The 20,414-nt window shown below is 52.4% G+C and overlaps 1 long non-coding RNA gene across 1 annotated transcript in view; it reads left to right on the top strand.

The window, feature by feature from the left end:
- LOC139014404 (uncharacterized) overlaps positions 1-20,414 on the top strand; it is a 126,793-nt gene that overhangs the window by 62,647 nt on the left and 43,732 nt on the right. The gene's annotated exons all lie outside the window — the stretch shown is intronic.

Here is a 20,414-nt window from a genome sequence, read left to right as displayed (position 1 = left end):
TTAGCCATTCAACAGTGTGTTTCTGATAGGGCTTTAGGTGGGAGAAGCACTGTTTAGCTTTCAGGGAATATGGTGGTGTGTTTTCCTGCTTCAGAGCTATACCTCTGCGACCGGCCCTGTATATTACTCTGCCCTTGGCTGGACAGAGGTCCTTGTATGGAGACCAATGGGGTCGGCTGGAAACCTGGAGTTTTTATCAGGTCTGTGCGGAAGGGGTGAGGGAGGAGGAGAAATGTCAGCATGGTTCCCCAGATAGTGGGGCAGATGGCCCCTCCGCCTATGCAGTCACTGAGGGCTCCCTGAGATTGTTCAAACTTGTAAGCTTGGCCTTTGCCTTGGTTTTCTCTGAGAAACTCAACGCAGGGTGTGGCAGGCAGGGCTCGTTAGGGTGGGGTGGACTGTGTCACCCAGGGTGGGTTTTTTCCCCTTTACCTGTCCTCTGGCTGCTGGGAACAGCTAACTCCTCTCAGGAGAACTGGCCGTTTCAGCTTGGGGGCCCATGACCAAATGCTCCTGGCTGCTGTTTTACCAAGTTGCCCAGCCTCTCCCTAGGCATGGTGGATGGAGCTCCTGGGAAAACACTTCTTCCTCCCTGCACCAAAGCCTCAGGTGAATAGTTGCAATGAAAACTCCTGGGCTCTGGGTTTGGAGAGAGGGAGGGAAAACATAACACAAAAGTGTGGCCTTCTCTCCAACCAGCTCCGCCTACGGGTTCCAGCTTTCTCTGCATCCAGGAGCCCTGCAGCCTTTCATGGCTGGATGTTATGGGGCCTGCGGGTCTTGGCTCTCGGGTCTTGGCTCTCGTGCGCGGGGCTGTGGAGCCCAGCCTGGGTTCTGGGCCTCTGTCTTCTGAGGGAACAGGCTCTCCCACAGCGAGAAGATCCCTCCTCCTGCTCGGCCTGCCGGCCTGCCACCCCTGGGATCTAGGTCAGCTCTTCTCACGACCTCGCCCTTCCTACCGGTCTCCAGGTGTTTTTTGTCCTTCCTTGATATAAGCCTCCTCCTCAGCCGGACCTCAGTTGGTAATTCCAGGTGAATGTTCTCCAACTCAATTGTATTCCCAGTCTGGCCCTGGGACGAGGTGAATGACAGGCCTGCCTATTCGGCAGCCATTTTATTCTCCTCCCAATGGAGAGTTTTAACCAAGAGTTTGAAGCATGATGTGATTTTAATTTGTGGAAGACTGATATCCATTTCTGCCCCTGGTAGGTAACAGGGACTAAATGGGGTAATTAGAAAACTGGACAAAATGTGTGAAATAACTGTTGTTCACCATTGGACATCAAGCAGTCTCGGTCTGTGCTCATGGAGGAGACAGACCAGGTGAGCCCTAAAGTCACCCTGGCTTTCTACTTATGCTACCTCCTGTCTATGGAGCAGAGAGAGGAATCCCAGGCACGCACAACAGTCTTGATAAGTTGAGGAGGCACAAGTGGAAACTTGGGGAGCCAAAAAGGTTAGAATGTGTCGGGCAGAATTATACAGAGAGGGATCTAGGCAGTAAAAGAACTCCAGAAATTTGTATGGTCTTGAATCTTAACGGAACACTAAGATGCATGTGTATGGGGTGAAATTTCATGAAACCATATGAGCAGTGACCCAGGAGCTCTGAGCTAAACAGTTTCCAGGTGTAACAGAGATGGGTCAGCATTCAAGATTAGATTAGCCAGTGACGAGTCCTCCTTGACAACTCAGGGCTTTCACTAGAGAAACCAGAGGGCCAACCCTAGAGTAAAGTCTACATTTAGACTCACCCTAACAAATATTTAAAACAAGCCTCAGAAGATCAAACTGAGCCACAAGTTCAATTTGTCTGAAAAAAGATCTTGTCCAAAAAAGTCTTTATTTCACCATCTGCCTACCAAAACAAAGCTCAACGCTTTGTAAAGGAAGACAGAAAAATCTACACACTCAACAGTGTAATAACCTAACTCCCAGCACCCAATAAAAATTACTAGATATGTTAAGGAGGACAAGGTGATCCATAACCTACAGAAAGTCAGCAGAAACAAGACCAAAAATGATAAGAATGATGGAATCAGCAAGCAATGACATTAAACTAATGATTAATGTATATTCAGTATTTAAGGAAAACATGAATATAGTAAAGAAAGAAATTTAAGATATGAAAATAAGACTTTCTAGAGATGAAAATACAAGATCAGAAATGTAAAATTTACTCTATCGCATTAACAGCAGATTAGAAAATGTAGGAAAAAGAGTACTGAACTCGATGATAGAAATAATCCAAAATGAAACAAAAAGGGGAAAAGACCAGAAAAAAAATGGAACAGACTTTCAGTGACCCAAGTGACAATACCAAGTGTGTGAAATTGGGGGAACAAGAGAAGTGGGAGGTGGGGGATAGCGGACAAAAATTGGAAGAAATAATGACTGAAGATTTTACAAATTTGTTGGATGCTATAAATCCTCAGCTCCAAGAAGCTCAACTAGCTACAAACTGGATAAGCACACCAAAAAACGCATACCAATGTATGTCAAATTGCTAAAACAGGGATGAAGAGAAAAAAATGTACATATTCAGGGAAATATGACCCATTATGTATTGAGGAACTAGCAATTCACAAAAAAATATGTATTTAAGCCAGAATGACGATGGAATGACATCTTTAAAGTTCCGAAAGAAAAAAAAATTGTCAAATATTGGACAACAATAGTGTCCAATGGAATTCTATGCCCAGAAAAATTATCACTAAGATGATGGCAAAATAGAGACTTTATAGACAAAAGAAAAAAGCTGATAGAGTCCACCAGTAGCAGATTTGCCCCAAAGAAGTATAAAAGAAAGTTCTTAGAGCCAGCTAGAGACTTAAATCTACACAAAGGAATGAATGGCAAATATGTGAGTAAATATAAAATATATTTATTTTTCATTTAAAAATTATTTTAAAAGATAATTGACATAAAAAAATAGCAATTTGTAGTAGTTTTTAGAACATGTAAAAATAAAATATATGACCACAGAGCACAATGGATGAGACGGAGTAATGGCAGTCTATCATTTTAAGGTTATTACATTATATGTGAATGGCACATTATTATTTGAAAGAAGACTAGGGTAAGTTCAAGATTCAAATTGATAAAAGTGAAATTAAAAGGCCTAGTTTATAATCCAATAGTGAAAATAAAATGGAATCATTAAAATACATTAGCAAGATGTAATAGCTATAAATCCAACCATATCATAATAGCATTAAATGCAAATGGTCAAAATATACCAATTAAGCCCTGGCTGGTCTGGTTCAGTGGTTAGTGTGTTGGCCCACAAAACAAAGGTTTGTGGGTTCAATTCCTGGTCAAGATCACATACCTTAGTTGTAGGTTCTCTCCCCGCCCCTGGTTGGGGCGCATGCAGGAGGCAACCACTCTATGTGTCTCTCTCACATCGATGTTTCTCTCTGTCTCTTTCTGTCTCTCTCCCCTCCTCCTCCCTCCCTTTCACTCTCTCTGAAACAATCAATGGAAAAAAATATCCTTGGGTGAGGATATATATATATATATATATATATATATATATATATATACTGATTTAAAGACAGAGATAATGAGGTTGGATATAAAAGCAACTACATGCTATCTTTAAAAAGCCACTTCAACTATGAAGACAGGCCATTTAGAGTAAAGAAGATAGACTAGAAATGGAAGATAGACATAAGTAGCTGAAGTGGCTGTATGAAGTAGAATTCCACACAAGAAATAGCACCAGAGCTAACAAGATGACCTGCTGCAGTGATAAAGGAGTCTATGCATGTGACAGTATGTCAATCCTAAATATATACACATAAATCATAGAGATTTCAAAATACTTGAAAAGATACTTTAGCTGGAAGGAGAAATAGACGAATACAAAATTATGGTTGCAAATATCAACATCCCGAGTTAGAAATAGGGGGGAAATCAGTGTGGCTCTAGAACACCTGAACAACGTCACCAACCACCGCGGCCCACATGACATCTTCAGATGAGCACTGCTGGGAATATCCCGCCCAGCAGCAGAATATACTTTCTTTTACATCCATGGGCATCTTCACCAAGAGACAGCCGTGGGCAAACTACGGCCGTTTGAAATGAATAAAACTAAAAAAAAAAAAGACCGTACCCTTTTATGTAATGATGTTTACTTTGAATTTATATTAGTTCACACAAACACTCCATCCATGCTTTTGTTCCGGCCCTCCGGTCCAGTTTAAGAACCCATTGTGGCCCTCGAGTCAAAAAGTTTGCCCACCCCTGCCAAGAGAGATCACAGCTGAAAAGCGACACCTAAAATGCTGCCTTCACCCAGCGCTGGCGAGTGTGCAGGACAACGGGAATGCGCATGCAGCCACTTTGGGAAGAGTTTGCTGTTTCTTACAGAGTGAAACATGCATTTACCATCGGCCCAGCAATCCCAGCTGTGCAACCAGTTCAGTGCCGGATCGTGCTGAGCCTCGAATGCCAGGTCCAGACATGGCGTCTGACCCCACGAAAGGCCTCATGCCCAGGTGTCCCCTCCACCCCCCGTCCCCTACTCAGGTCAGTGCTGTCGGGACGCCAGCAGCCCATGCACATGAAGGGCACGCTGACTGGTGGCAGCTCGCCTGAGGCCCAGCCCTGCCCCACTGCAGGAGACACGGGGTCTCAGGGGTCAGGCACCAGAACGAGGGCAGAAGCTCAAGCTTTTTTGCTGTTGTTTGCAGGCCTTTTCTGTCTTTGCCGGGAGATGGGGACTTCTGGGAGCCTGACACGCTTTCCCTGCCTCTCTGCTCCCCCTGAGAGGGCAGAGCCTGCCCAGTGGAGGCAGGTGGCTACACTCAGTGTTGCCTTTAGACAGTAACAGAAGCCCGTGCACATGTGCTCCCTGCTCTCCAGCACATATGCAGCCGCGTGGGACGGCAGGTACCTGAGGAGTCCCCCCCCGCCCCCAGCTGCACGGAGGCACGGAGCAGATGGCAAGACCCCTGGAGTCTGAGCACACGTCGGCGTCCCCCCTGGAGGTACCCTTCCGTGTCCACTGCCTCCCAGCAGGACTGGCTCCGGGCAGAATGAAAGGGTGGGTCGCTCACTGAAAACATAGTCAGAATTTGAAGGCAGTGACAGCAGAACGTCAAACCGAGTGCAGACTTCCTGAGGGAGGGCCTCTGTGTGGCTGCCCAGTCAGGACCCTCTCCCCAAGCCCCGCTGCCTCTAGAGACCTGCCCTTCATGCTGGGTGGCTGTTTGCATCCTGGTCTCACTGACACGAGGGCACCTGGGCCTGGTGCCTCTCGGGTGCCTACTCGTCGGGCCCGGCCCAGCCCGTCGGGCTCCCCTGGCTCTCGAGGGCCGGGGGCTGTATGTTCTTGATTCTCCTCTGACCCCTCTTCCTCTTACTTCCCCACTCCCTCCTCTGAGTTTACAGTCTTAAGATATTGTCTTAAATTCCCTTGGATCAGTCCTAGCCCACCCCGTGTTGGTGGGCTTCCGCCGATCCTTTCATGTCCCCAAGAGCTGCCCCTCATCCTTCTTCAAAATGCCGGCCGCACCTGCGGGCGCGGTGGCCGTGGGACTGCTCACCAGGCAGGTAATTAGCTGGGATGGCCCCTTTCTTCTCCGGAGCTTTGAGCTTTCCTTCCTTCCAGGAGGCCGGCTCGGTCTCAGCACCGGACCGCGGGGCCAGGAACAAAGGAGCAGCCATCCCTGCAGAAGGGAGCCCCCAGCACAGCCAAGGCTGTGCGTTCATTAGCCCTGGCTCCATCTCTCCGGAGCCGAGGGGCGGAGTGGCTGGCTCTGTGCGGAGCGCCAGGTGCTGGGTGGGAGGCTGGAGGAGTGCGCTCGGAAGTTGGCTCTGAAGTCCCATCTCGGGTTCAAATCCCAGCCCTGCCACTTGCTAGGAATGTAGCGGGCAGTGTCTGAGCATCTCAGTCCTCAGTTTCCCCAGCGCCTACCTCACAGGGCTGTGGAGGGGTTGAGGGCGACAGGGCTGCAGTGGGGTGAGCTCTGCCCACTCAGGACCTGATAACTGTGAGCTGTGACGAACAAGCCCGGCCCTGATGCCATCCCTATGGAGGGTCCGAGCAAGACACTGAGGCTGGCCTGGCACTGGGCGTCTAGACTAGATACCACCCCCTCCCCGCCCGCCCCCACCTCCCTGCCTGGGCTCTGTCCGGCTTTGCTCTTCTTGGCCCCTCTGACCAGGGCTCCTTCCTCGCAGGCTCCAGGCTCAGCTGGGCATGCTTGTCCCTCCTGCTTCTGGTTTTGGTCACTCCTCAGGCCTCAGCTCCCTTCTCAGGGAGCCCCTCCCCCACGCAAAGCATGGCCTCCTCAGCGGCCCCCCATCTTCTGTACCTTTAATGTATGCACACACATATCTAAAGCTTTGCAGTTAAAATAGTGCTGTGACTACCTGGTTAATTTCTGTCTCCCCAGCTCTCTGGAAGCTCTGAGGGGACAGGACTGTGTCCATGTTCCCCACGCATCCTTGCTGTTTAGCACAGGGCCAGGTAGAAAGGCGATGCTAAGAAACCTTCGTTGCGTCAACAAATGAGTTTCTGGATGAGACAAGGAGAGAGACAGAGGTAGAGAGACAGAGAACTCAAGAAGGCCAGCGTGCCTGGGGTGTGGACGGGGTGGGGGGTGGGGAGCTGGCGGTGGCATCTAGATGTGGTCGGGCTGCAGACCATCTGGCCCTGGGCCGGGCGAGGACTCAGTCTTCCTCCCGGGGCCCCGCCCTCTGAAGGGCACCGCTGCTGCGTGGCGCATCCCATTTGCATTTTAGGAAGATGAGCCGGCAGCTGTGCAGAGTGGATTTATAGCCCGGCTTCTTTGTTCAAGTCCCCAGAGTCATTTTCTTCTTTTTTATAGGATTCTGCTTGTTAGGGCCTGAGCCAGGAACTGATTGTTTCTTCCTAACTCGCTTTGTGACCTTGGGTGAGTCCCGGCTGCTCTGTGGGGAGCCGGACAGACCCGCGGCTGCCCGCCTCTCCCAGGCTTCTGCTGCTTCTGCACCCCGCCCGCCACCCTCCCTGCCACTGAGGTGCCCCCGTGGCACAGTCTTCCCTGCATGGAGCGTGGCACACACCTCAGGTTTTCATGCTGCGGCTTCTCCAGAGGGGGGCACAGGCAGGACACACGCACGTGTCACCCTGGTCCTCCCTGGGGACCTGCTCTTGCTCAGTTGGTGGAAAACACAGCCGGGTCTACCCTGTTGGGTCCCAGGATTGAGGAGAATCGTGTGGACCGATTCTTGGTTTCTATCTAACCCCCTCTTCCCCCATCCCTCCAGTCTCCCCGACTCTTGGTCCGTCGTCATGGCTGCCCTGGAGGGGTGGCACCGCCAGGATCAGGGGAGCCGGCCTCTACTGCCCAGCCACCCTGACACCGAAGGGGCGCCCACCCACCCACCCGTCCGCACCGGGGCTCCACTCAGCACCGGGCCAGCGGCGTGCCCCCGGCACCTGTAAGGTTTGCTCAGGGGGGACCCTCTCTCCACTTGAAGAAACCCACCTACAGGTTTGGGTTTGTTTGTTTGTTTCTCTGAAAAACAGATGAAGGTTTTGGCTGGCCGTCCTGGAGGTGGGGGTGGGTAGGGGAGAGGACATTTAGCTGAGCTTTATTGCCCTGAGGAAAACACACTTGGGTTATGAAGTATGCCCCCTTGAAATCTCACTTGACATTCTGCAGAGAAAAAAGGAACGTTTTTAAGAACTTGGCCGAGCCACCTAATACCCTGGCTCCAGAGCGAAGGCCTTTTGAAAGATTAATACCGAGCTGCAGACAGTCCGTCACCGTAATTGCGCTCACCCCGCTCGGGCCTCTGCCCACGGCGCTGGGAGCCGCAGGAAGCTGCATGCAGCGGCAGCTCAGGTACAGCCCAGGCTGCCAACCCTCGGAGCCCTGCAGACCCCAGAAGCGCGGACTCGGCGGGGAGGCCGGGCCAGACGCTGACTTTGGGGTTTCTGGGCATTTTAAATAGGATTGAGGATGGTCTCCAAACTCACCTGCCTCGCACACTGCTTCCCCGCCGTCTGCTCAGGAACCGTAACCCCAAGTGGGCTTTTCACGGGCAGCCTCACCTTTCACCTGAGAAAGTTACATGAAAGAGAAGTTGGGGGGACTGGGACCGCCCCCGCCCCATGACCTTCTCAGACGCAAAATGCCCCCAGGGATGCTCTTTGCTGTGCTGGCTGCTCCTGAAAATGGCCAGGATGGTGGGCCTTGGCCCGGTCCCTGGAGACGACACCCCTCACCCCTGCTCCAAGGCCATGCCACAGGCTCTCAGGTAGGACAGGGGTGACCATGGCTCTGCCCTGCTGAGTCACAGAAGTGCCCCCACCCTGCACCCCCGCGGACCCTGTGGGTTTCTTCGTGGCACTCGCACATGCCTCTGATCGTCACGGTCGGGGCCACCTGGAGTCACCTGTCGGTTTTTCATTGACCTCTTACCTCCACTTGGCTGGTCATATGACCGGCCCTGAATTGTCACGTGGGCACCCTTGGGACCTCAGGGGCTGACTACTGAGATGGTTGACGCCTCCCCACCCCACCATCTGTGGGGGAGCACACAAGCCCCCAGTGACATGGTATTTAAATGGCGTCACCCCACGGAGAAGAGGCCGGGCTCTCGCCTGGCAGTGGGGTGGGGTCAGCACTGTAAATGTTAGGGAGACACGGTGTCTTCATCTGGGGGGGGGGGGCAGGGCGGGCGGCAGGTCTGCCCACGGAGAAATCGGAGCGCCAGACTCGCTGACCACTCCGCGGTGTGGACGGACTTCACCGGCGGTTCCCCTCAGTGTCGAGGGCAGCTTCTGACCCAGATAAAGTCTGCGCTAACCGTGTGACCTTCACGGAGAGGCAGGGCGGTGTCCCCTCGGGGGTCCCTGGAATAATAAATCACCCAGGAGCCGCCCGAGGAGGCAGACGAAGGACAGAGAGGGGACGGGAGCCCCCACTTCCAGGGAGCAGTCATTTCTGTGAAATGTAATTATGATCCAGTAACACAAACATCCACATCTGGAATTCTGCCGTCTGATTCCTGTCTGTCTGTTCAGCTGTGGAATGCTAAACAGGCCCCATTTCTTTCCTGCTCACGGACAGGTAGCAAGGCGCTCGGGGAAGGGCTGGCACGGGGGGAGAGCGGATCTGCTCGCTCCGAGGGTCCGGGGCCATCCCTTGGGCCCCCGCCCTCACTCATCCAAAGAAGCGAGCATCCCAAACCCAACCCAGCGGAGGCCTGGAGAAGACACTCTCGGAAACAGTGGTTTGAAAACCACCAAGAAGTAGGGCAGCCTCATCACAGATCTGTACTTGCCCTTTGCCTTTCTGTCCTGGCTCACAAGATGAATTCTAGGCCAGGAGCTTGAAGATCTTGCTTTTTTTCCTCCTGAAATTAAGGTCCAGGGAAGAAGCTGCTCTGCCCAGCAAGAGGCGGAAAGGGCTGTGATGTGCCCGGCGTCTCAGTGATTAGCGCCGCTGCCCTCTGGAAATTCTCTTTCCCATGTATTTGGCGTCTTTTCTTCTGGTAGTTATTACTTTTTAGCTTTTATTACCCTCACCTGTACATTCTACCTCAAAGGCCCTAAGACAGGGCTCAAAGGGGTTTGCAGACACTTAAAGTAAAGAAGTGCCCAGCGTGAGACCTGGCCCCGGCAGTGTGGTTCCCATCCCCGCACTGGGGGCGAAGGAGCACCCTGTGTCCCACAGGGGCTGGCGAACCCAGAACCACAGGGCTGCGGACCCTCAGCCCGGGGCCACTAGTTTTAATGAGCAGATGTTTGCCTCGCCAGAACCCATTTCAGTGTGCATTTCGTAAGCCGCTGGTCAAAACATGCAAGTGCTTTAAGCCCTGAAACAATCACTAAGTCAGAAATCCAGCCGTTTGTAAATCCGCAGAATGTTATGCCTTGGGGATAGCAAGTCTCTGTTTTTCTGTAGATAATGTACGTGAGACAGAAGTCATAAGTAGGGAAATAATGAAACCGCCGTGACTCCTCCCCCATCCCCCCCGACACAGGCAATCACAGATTGTAGCCCCAGCATCAGTTTGTCCCCACACAGTGACAGCTCCCAGAAGCCAGGTGGCAGGGCCAGGCTGCTTCCCGGGGTCAGGCATTGGGTCCTCGCCGCCTTTAATAACATTCTTCTCCCTTGACGTCTTCCCCGAGAGCCGGGGAGGAGGCCCCGCCGCCCGGCTCCCAGCGAGCTCGCGTCTGGGCGCTTGTAAGTGCAGGAGCCGTTACATTTTCCGTTTTCCGGCTGGGAATGGAATGTTGATACTGTGTGATTGTTTTATTTATTTTATACGTTTTCCTTGGAATGTCTGCATGTGGCCCCGGCCTGGCTTGGCGGCCTCTTGATTTACGGTAGTTATAAACATTCCAAAGTAGACATGCCAGTTAAATGATACAATAACATTATACAGTTACAATTCTGTTATAAATGTGCGGACGGTTCCAAAAACACCATTTTCTGCGTCCCCTCGCCCACCCTATTCCTTCCTGCTACCTCCGCCATGATGACTTTGGAAGCCGCCGGCCCAGTGGAAAGAGGGCAGAAGATCTGAGAGCTAGTCGTGGAGTGGCCTCACCAACCCCCACCCTGCTCCCTGGAAAACATTTCCCAGAAGCCTCAGTACTGCTGTCCAGAAGCAACAGGCTCATTTGAGAACACGTCTGAACTTTCCTTTCGCTGAAAATCACATTTATTCACATATCCGAGGTGACCTCCGAGGAATCGCGGGTCCAGCGTGGCGGCCAGGAGACTTGAGATGACCTGCCTCTCTCCTGTCCTCCTCACCTGACAAAGAGCGGCCTGTGTTCCTAAAAGATGCTGGAAGGGAGGAGGAGACAAGCCCTCCGCAGACACAGCCTTTCGGAGCCTTAGCATTCGGTCAGAAACCCGCCGTGGCGTCCCCCACAGAGAAGGACCAGGGAGAGATTCCTGCACCTCTTTTCAGAGAACACGGTGCCACTGCACAGACTGGCGGGACCCTCTCGTTTCTAACCTTAGGATGTGCGCACACCTGACAACCGATGCATGAAGTAAGATGTGCAGGAAACTCTCCCCCTCTCTCTCCTAGAGTGGAGGCCGCAATACGGCCCACGTAACTCCCCGTCATCCACTCTTCTCCATCAGCACTCAGATGATTGCAACAGTTTCCTACTGGTTTCCCTAAAACCCATCCATTTATCGGTTACTCCCACCATTTATGCCACCATCCCACCATCTATCAACCATCCCACTATCTATCCATATATCCCACCACCCATCTCTCCATCCCACCATCCATCTATCCATCCTACCATTCATCCATCTCTTCATCCCACCATCCATCCATCTATCCATCCCACCATCCATCTATCCATCACACCATCCATCCATCTATCCATCCCACCATCCATCCATCTATCCATCCCACCATCCATCCATCTATCCATCACACCATCCATCTATCCATCACACCATCCATCCATCTATCCATCCCACCATCCATCTATCCATCACACCATCCATCTATCCATCACACCATCCATCCATCTATCCATCCCACCATCCTTCTATCCATCACACCATCCATCCATCTATCCATCCCACCATCCATCTATCCATTACACCATCCATCTATCCATCCATCCCACCATCAATCTATCATCACACCATCTATCCATCCATCCATCCATCCATCCATCCAATCCATCCAATCCATCCATCCATCCAATCCATCCATCTATCCCACCATCTATCCATCCCACCATCCATCTACCCATCATCCATCACATGCTTATTTAGTTGTTACTATGTCCCAAGCACTGTGTAGGTCCTCGTCCAGGTGGGAAACAAAACAGATTCCCTGCTCTCAAATGAAATAGTAAATTTCAAAGTAAGATACCCCCGAGGGAAAAGAGTAGACTATCTGGAAAGAGAGTGACATCAGGGAGCTACTTAGGGTTTTTTGGGGGGAGGATGGGGGGCTCACCATAGAGGCAGAAAGAACATACATACAGTTTGTTGCTCAAACTGGGATGCTTTTGAGAGTGAGAAGGGAGATATTAGAAATTATTCTAGGGGAACAGACAGAAACAAGGACGGACCCCGGTCAGCTGAGAGGTATGGTCACCTTCCCACCAAGATTCAGAGAAGCTGAGAAGGTTAGGGACAAGGAGGAGGAGGGCTCCTTCTTTTCCTTGAGGAGAGAGGCTGCACACCAAATAAAAAACCAAACAAAACAGCAGAGAAAGGACGGAGGGAAAAGAATGGTTATGTGGTGTTGGGGCAATAGTGGATTTGGTTGAGGTTGAGTGAACGAGCCTCGGAAGGGAGAGGAAATAAGATAGAAGCAATGTTTCTCCAATTTTCAAGGGCCAGCAAGAGCTGCTGGGTGCCGTGGTTTTTCTTTTAGTGTGAAACACGTAGAGAATTTCAACGCAAGTCCCGCAGAGCTACTCTGTGAAAGTCGGCGGCGCCGACGGTGTTCTCACTTCAGCCGCTCCCACGATCTCTCGCCCAGGAGAAGGGGCCTCGTGTCTTATCTCCGTGCACCGTCTGTGTGCAGCACGGCACACAATTTCTGTGGACCCTTCACCTTTTCAGCATCTCTATCAGGAATGCCAAACCCAAGTTCACCGCTTGGTCCAAATTGTCCAAACACAAGGCTTAGACCAAAAATAAAAACGTTCCCTGGACTGTGAGCCGAGCTTCCTTCAGCATTGTTTTCATTGTCATTCTAGCAAAAGGTGCAGGTCAAAGAGCGGGGTTCTCTTTTCATTCCTTTAATAAGTTTGGCTGTTTGGAATGTATGTCTGAGTTTGCCTCCCAGCAGGCCCTGGGCCGGGGGTGGGGACCCTGAGGTTATCTAGGCACCCTCTCTTCGAGTCTTTTGTCTGCTCCCTCACTTGACCATGAGCTTTCTGAGGGTAGGGACTCGGCCGGCTCACCTCCAGCCCCAGCACCTAGCATGGGCTGACACTTAGTATGTGCCCAAAAAATGTGTGCTACGGGACTACCCACTGGGCACCCTCAATGAGACACCCTAGAGCAGTGGTTCTCAACCTTCCTAATGCCGTGACCCTTTAATACAGTTCCTCATGTTGTGGTGATCCCCAATTTTATTGTTACAGATTGAACATAATTAAAGCATAGTGATTAATCACAAAAACAATATGTAATTATATATGTGTTTTCCGATGGTCTTAGGCGACCCCTGTGAAAGGGTCGTTCGACCCCCAAAGGGGTCGGGACCCACAGGTTGAGAACCACTGCCCCAGCTCATGCTTCATTTCACGTCCTGTTCCCATGGAAATGGGGTTCTTAATGTCAGAGTTTCATCTTCTCCCACACATGGCTGGCCTCAGCTCCACGCCCGTCAATTCCCTAAGGCCATCCAAGGAGCCTCATGAGAGCAGATGGCTCACGTGACCTGAGATGAGCACTGAGCTCCACACCTCACTGCCGGGCAGTCTGGCAGCTTCTGTTAGAATCAGCGGGCCAGGCAGGGTCTCCAAGCAGAGCCCCCACGCCCTGTGGCCAGGCCTGTCCATCCTGGGCTACCACCCCTGAGGTCAGGGTGATCGTGGCCAGTGGTGATTGCGATTGCAGACTGGGGGGTCTCACCCTAAGCATTCCTCCAACTAGCTCTGCGAATCCGGGCGAGAGCCTGCTGTCTCTGAGCCTCAGTGGGCTCTTCTGTAAACTGGGGACAGCAGAATGTCCTGGGCAGTAGGTGACGGCGCCGTGCAGGAAGCGTGGCTGTCCCCTCGCACGGACTGCAGGCAGTCCGGCCCCTGCAAGGCCCTCTCTGGGTGCCCACGGCAGGGGCAGGTGAGGTCCTAAAAGGTGTGGGGACGCTCAGCTGGGCCTCGCTGCCTCTGTGACAGCCTCCGTTTGTCACCCAGCAAAGGCCACGGTGTCGACAGCACCTGCCCGTGGCTTTCTGTGGCCTCGTTCAAATACCTGATGACGGCTGGGCCTCCCTCCCAGGAACCTGGTAATGAGCACTGTCCCTGGATCCCGACACGATTTAAAACTCGCTGTTTATGCTGCTGGGAAGCAGACGAGACTGGCATTTGAAGTGGCCCACTGCGTCCCGGGGAAGGGAGGTGGTGCAGCTTCTGGGGTAATGATGTTTTCCGAGGCGCAGGCCTGAGTCTACAAGGCGGGAGGTGGGTAGTGGGTGTGAGGAGGGGCGTCAGGTGGTCAACTCCTTTGTTAGGGACGCTTCCTCCAGGGAGGAGCCCAGGGTACACGATGGCAACAATCCAACCCTGCATTCTGCTCTGTGGGCATCCAGCATGTACCAAACCCCCTGGGTCAGAGGGAGGGAGGGGGTGTCTGAGAGGACTGGGGAAAGCGATTCTCTAAAAAATGTGCGGGGTGGGCAGGGTTTAGGAAAAGCAGCGAGGCTGGGGTGGGCCTGGAGGACTGGAAATAGTGGGGACCTTTAGAAAGGGGACCCGGAGCCTGTGCCGGAGAAAGCAGAAGAGCGAGCCCCACCAGGTCTCCTCCAGGTGCCTCACTGGCCAGACGACCCAGAAGCCAGGGCTTGGGGCCTGTTGACTGGTCCCTGTGGCGCAGCTCCCTGGCGCCCAGAGTAAGGTGAGAAGGGCCAACAAATCATGCTCAGCCCGTAGAATCTCAGCACCTGGTTCAGGGATGCAAACTCAGGGGCCTCACGGGGCCAGGCAGGTAACGAGTAGGGGGAGCCACAGGGGTGTGTCCATAAGGGAGGGGGGAGAGTGTGGCAGATGAGCTTGTTCATCCAGGACGGAAAGTGGCCCAGGTGGCTGCATCTTCTAGCTTGTTTGGTAGAACCTGGAAATGGGTGGTGCTGTTTTTTTGTTTTGTTTTTTTATGAGTTATCTCTTAATTTTTAATCTTAGCAGCAAGGTCAACATTTTTAAAAGAAGACATTTTGCAGGCAAGACGAATGGGATCTGTCTGTTGGCGGCTGATACTCCCCAGTCCTGGTTAGGGAGCTATCGTCAGTGGGGCCGTGAGATAAATGAGTGTGAAGCCCCAAACTGGGCTCACTCCCAGGGCAAAAAGCGGGGGGAGGGGGGAGGCAGGGGCAATAGGCGGGGCTGCCTGGGCAGGGGCAGAGCTAGACCTGCCATTGGGAGCTGTGAACCTGGCACGCTCTGAGTGTTGTCCCTGACCAACCCACCCCCCACCCCCACCCCCCATTCTCCATCTGTGCACCCTGTCATTTATAGAGTATTTATCCCAACCTGTGAGCAAGTGTTTCTTTACTCCTTTAGTCAGCTTTCCCTCCCTTCCCCAGGACATATGTCTGTTTCCTACCTTATTCCCAGAGCCAGGCAAACAGAAGATGACGGATAGGCATTTGTTAAGTACCTGCTGTTCCACCTCCTTAGGGGAGGTATTGTTATTGCTAGCAGGAGTAGTAGCTGTCATTGTCATAGTCATCAGCCGTATTTTATAACTGAGGAGACACCGGATGGTTGGATGGTTAAGAGACGTGGTTAAGATTGCGGAGTCGGAAAGTATTGGAGTGGGGACTCAACCCCAGGACTGATGGATTCTCAGGACCTTGCTCTTAGTGTGGATGCTGGTTCATTCCTCAGCACCCCTTAGATTAGAGCATAGACCCTACCTCTTCCAGGAAGTCCTCCCTGACTTACCCACCAGCTGGATTAGGCACTGCCTCTGGGCTTCCCAGCCCCTCAGATCCTCTACCAGGATTTCCCTGTCAGCATTTTCCTGCTGCCCCTCTCTTGTGCCTGGGTTGTAAAGTTCACCTTGAAGGCAGAGAGCTTGTTTTGTCTATGATGCCACTCCCAATCCCTACAGCCCAGTGCCTGGGTGTACCCATAACGATAATTCTAATAACACTGAGAAATGAAGAGGCGTCTCGCTCCTGAGTGACCACCTTGTGCCAGGTACCCGGGTTTCATTTCATCTTCACCACGGCCTCCTCCTATAGACCCGGAGCCAGGGACTCTGAGAGCAGCTGGCCAGAGACTACATTGCTTGCCAGAATCGGAAGTAGGATTCAAAGCCAGCCCTGCCTGTCCCTGTCCTGGCCTCTCACCACTGTACTGCCAGGTCCCACTGCAGGTGCTTCGTAATCACCAAACAAAAGGGTGGGCAGCCTTGTTCTGGGGAGGGCGGGAGAGTAAACTCTCTGGGCTTTGGGGGCTTTGTGGTTTCCGTCACAGCTCAGCTGTGCTGTCAATACGCGGAAGCCGCCCTGAGAGCTCACCCACCAATGGGCATGGTTGTGTTCCAATAAAATTTTATTTACAAACACAAGTGGTGGGCCAGATTTGGGCTGTGGGCCTTAGTTTATGGAGCCCTGCTATATGTTGTTGCATCAAAGATGTCGATGTTACAAGGCATCCTGGTTTGAGAGAAATTGTCATGTGGACAAACTATGCATCTCAGAGCCAAAGAGTTTTGATATTTGTTGAATGAATGAAAAAATGAGTGAATGATCGATTTTGGGGGGGTGTCCCTGAGTGTTTGGCAGGAAAGACGAGTACCCAATAGTGAGTCCCATGAATGTACTGCGAATGTCCTCCAAGCGTGCTTTGCTCCTTCTTAGGGGACCACCACCATTGCACTGTACCTAAACGGGACACGGAGGCCCACTTTCCTGAGGGGAAACTGAGGCCCCAGGAAATCAGGGATTTGTTCAGGCCAACCCACCACCGTGGTTCTGGTGGAAGCCGGGTTCCCAATTCGAGGCCCATTTTGGTGAACGGGATGCAGTTCCTCATCAGGCGAGGAGCCAGCCCGAAACTCGTGGCAGGCGCACAAAGAATAAGCCTGCACCTCGAATCCATCCAGATGAATCCAATCAGAGCTCATTGCACACCTTTCGTCGCAGCTCAGAGGGGAGAGGGGAGAGGGGCCTATAAAACACAGCTCCTGCCCTCAGGGAGCCTAAGTACAGTGAGTCTCATAAGCCACCCGGATGGAAAACTGGCGTCTGAGTCCAGAGGCTCGGGCCAGCCTGGCCCCGTGGGGCCTGCCGAGGCCTGTGATGTGGACGTTGGAATTAATCACAGCTTCGTGGCCCTCCACACCGGACCTTACTTCATCCGTCTAGACCGGTGATGGCGAACCTATGACACACGTGTCAGAGGTGACACGCGAACTCATTTTTTTGGTTGATTTTTCTTTGTTAAATGGCATTTAAATATATAAAATAAATATCAAGAATATAAGTCTTTGTTTTACTATGGTTGCAAAGATCAAAAAATTTCTATATGTGACACGGCACCAGAGTTAAGTTAGGGTTTTTCAAAATGCTGACACGCCGAGCTCAAAAGGTTCGCCATCACTGGCCTATACAGAGCCTTACTCCACGGGAACAGTGTGTACTGTTCTCCACGGCGCACTCGCGAGGTGCCAGGCTGCTCCCTCCATCCCTGGGCCAGTCAGTTAGATTCAGATTAGGGGAGGAAGAGAGCCAGGCGGGTGAGCGAACACCAGAAGGTCGCTGCGCAGAGGTGGGCACATATAAAGCTCACAACGTCTGTGTCTGTCCGTAAGCAGATCGTCACCTTGAGCAAACCGGCTGGCCAGCAAGGGGCCGGGCTGCGGGCTGAGCGGCAGCCCTGATCCACCATCACACTCCTTTCCCGAACCCAGGTCGGTTCACTGCTGGTCTTTGATCCACCCGTGAGTCTGGACCACCTTTGACGCAGACCTCCCCTCCTTGGCTCGAAAGTTTTCCAACTTGGGGCATAAGATTTTTCAGGTGCCTCTGGGGAGCAGTGGCCAGGAAAGGGGCACGGGGAGGCTTGCCTGGAGCACAGTGGAGCGAGGAGGGGCTGCACTCCCCAAACTTGCCTGGGTGGACGAACCCCGAGGTGGATCTGGGTGCTTTAACAAGCATCCCGGGTAACTGTGTCCACAGCTTTGGGTCTCCCCGGGGCTCTAATCGAATCTTCCATAATCTTCTCAATCCCTGAACCTGACGCTCCAGAGAGCAGAAGGGTGGCTGCTTCCATTGCGGCCACCATCCTCTGCAGGGAAGGCCTGAGGGGGCTGGTGCCCTGCTGACCTGGGAGTTGGGGGCAGGGGCTGGGCACCTTGCCCGGAGTGCAGGGAGGAAGGGAGAACTCCTAAAGGAAGAGAAGATGGAAGGGGTCCCAGAGGACCCCAGCAAAGGCCAGGAAATCCGGGTGGGGGGAGGGCGGGGAGCCGAGGTGGAGAGTGGAACCACCCGTGCAGGGGTGATGTCGCAGGACCTCCCCCAGAGGATTCAAAGTGGGACCCCCCTTCCTCCCACTCCCCTCCCCAAAGGAAGTCCCGCTTGTCACGTGTGAACTCTTCAAGGTCCAAGTACCCTGACGTCGCTTTCTTCCATTAACAGGACCGTATGGAACGCGATCCTCTGTAACTTCTGTTCCGCGCGTCCATGCTTGGAGGTCTCCCCCATCTGTGGGAAGAGGCTTCCCACACTCTTTTATCTTTCTTTCAAAGCATCTGATTTTTATATCATTTTATAAATGTGGTCAAATACACATCACATAAAACGTGCCGCTGCACCTATTTGAAGTATATAATTCAATGGCATTAAGAACCCACAATACAGTGCAGCTATCAGCACAGCCTAGCCCCGGAGTTTTCCTCACCATGAAGGGAAACCCCGTACCTGGTAGGCAGGCATACCCCGCTCCCCGCCCCCTCCCGCCCCTGGCAGCCACTCATGACTTTCTCTCCGTGTGGATTCGCCTGTTCTGGGCATTTCATATTAATGGAGCCCTACAAGATGTAGCCCTTTGTGTCTGGCTCCTTTGACTAAGCGTGTTTTCGAGGTCCGCCCACATTTTGCATGAATCACTGCTTCCTTCCTTTCTAGGGCTGCGTGATGTTCCACTGTACGGATGGGCCCCGTTTGTTCAGCCATTCCTCTGGTGATGGACATTTGGGTTGTCTGTACCTTTTGTGAATAGTGCTGCTGTGAACATTCATGGACAAGGTTTTATGTGGACACCTGTGTTCATTCTTGTGGGAATAATCCTGGGAGTGGTCCTGTGGTAACTGTGTTTAACTTATAGAGAGCTTGCTCTTCTTGTTACCTGCTACATAGCATTCCAGGTTGTAGCTCCTTTACCGGGGGCCCATCAGCTTCAGGAAAGGCTGGATCCAGGTGCTTGGATAACGTCAGCAGGACTTGGAGCCCCTCTCTGTCTCTCACCTGCTTTCTTATATGTTGGCTAACTCTTGGGCAGGCTGTCCCCAAGTAGTGGCAGCTCAGCAATCCCAGTGGAAGAGAGGATCTTTTTCAAAAAAGTTCCAGTGAAAGCCCCAATCTTGGCTCTGATTGGACATTCTGGGTCACATGCCCACCCCAAGTCAGAGGTCAGGAGTTGAGTCTGACCTCGACTGTATGCACTGGGAGCGGGTGAGGGTGGTCAAATTGGGGGTTTTGAAGAAGGGGACTTCTTTCTCAATGATGTGGGCTCCTTGGGTGAGGCCAAGGACTGGGCACAATGTCCTCTGCACAGGGTGCCCCAGGGGCCAGTACATGGTACCAGCAGGGAGGAGGGGAGGCTGGAGCCTGAGGTCCCAGACGGTGGTCAGTTTGCCGAAGACAGCTGAGGTGCAGAGCAGAGGGTTTGAGGAGCAGAGCAGAAAGGCAGCCAGGCCCACTCCCAAGCCAGATGTCCTGCCTCCACGGCACCAGCCGGGGACCTGCTCGCGGCACGAAAGCATCAGCAGGTCTCCCTGACTCACTACACTGATTTCCCTTTTTGCCTCCGCTGCCAGGACTCAGGGACTTAAACAAGAAATAATGTCACCTTTGCCCTAAGCCCAGGTGTTTGGGAGACTGCCTGACCCCTCCTCCTGTGTGTTATTCTTGATTCTTCTCTTTCTAGTTAGCAGCCTCTCCATTTTATGTGTCATTTATTGTAAACCACCTCCAATCCTTTTTGGAAGCAGGCAGGGTATAAATTATAAATCGATTTAATTTTAAAAACTCAATAGGGCAGTTTCTCTGTAGGGCTTCTAGCAATTGCTTCTACTGACACTTTCTTTATTACCCCATGGAGAGGTGTCGGTGAGAGCAGCTGGGAAGGGGCTTAATTGTTGGGGTGCTGCTACGGGGGGTGGGGGGCTTGGCCTGGGTGTGGGGTAGTGCCAGGAAATGGGGCAAGCCATCCCTCCAGAGAAGCCGCTCTGGTGGAAAGCAGCCTCAGCGGTTAGTGTGGCCTGGCTATGTGATGGGGGTGGATATCCAACCTTTCTGAGCCTTCACTTCCTCCTCTGTAAAGTGGGTCTAAAAACAGAACCTATTTCAGAGGGCTGATGGGACGATAAACTGCGTTATGGAAACATATCTGAAGCTCAGAATGGTGAAGGCATCGCAGATGCTTAGCCCGATCTGTGCTTTTGTTCTGCACGTTTGCTTTTGTGAAACACACACACACACACACACTGATGTAGATCATCTTTACAAATTTCCTT

The sequence above is a fragment of the Myotis yumanensis genome, unplaced genomic scaffold, assembly GCF_028538775.1.
Source record: "Myotis yumanensis isolate MYYU_CA2020_CCGP unplaced genomic scaffold, mMyoYum1.0.hap1 SCAF_7, whole genome shotgun sequence".
Taxonomy (NCBI): Eukaryota; Metazoa; Chordata; class Mammalia; order Chiroptera; family Vespertilionidae; genus Myotis; species Myotis yumanensis.
The sequence above is the reverse complement of the archived record's forward strand: the minus strand, read 5'-3'. Positions and strand labels throughout refer to the sequence as shown.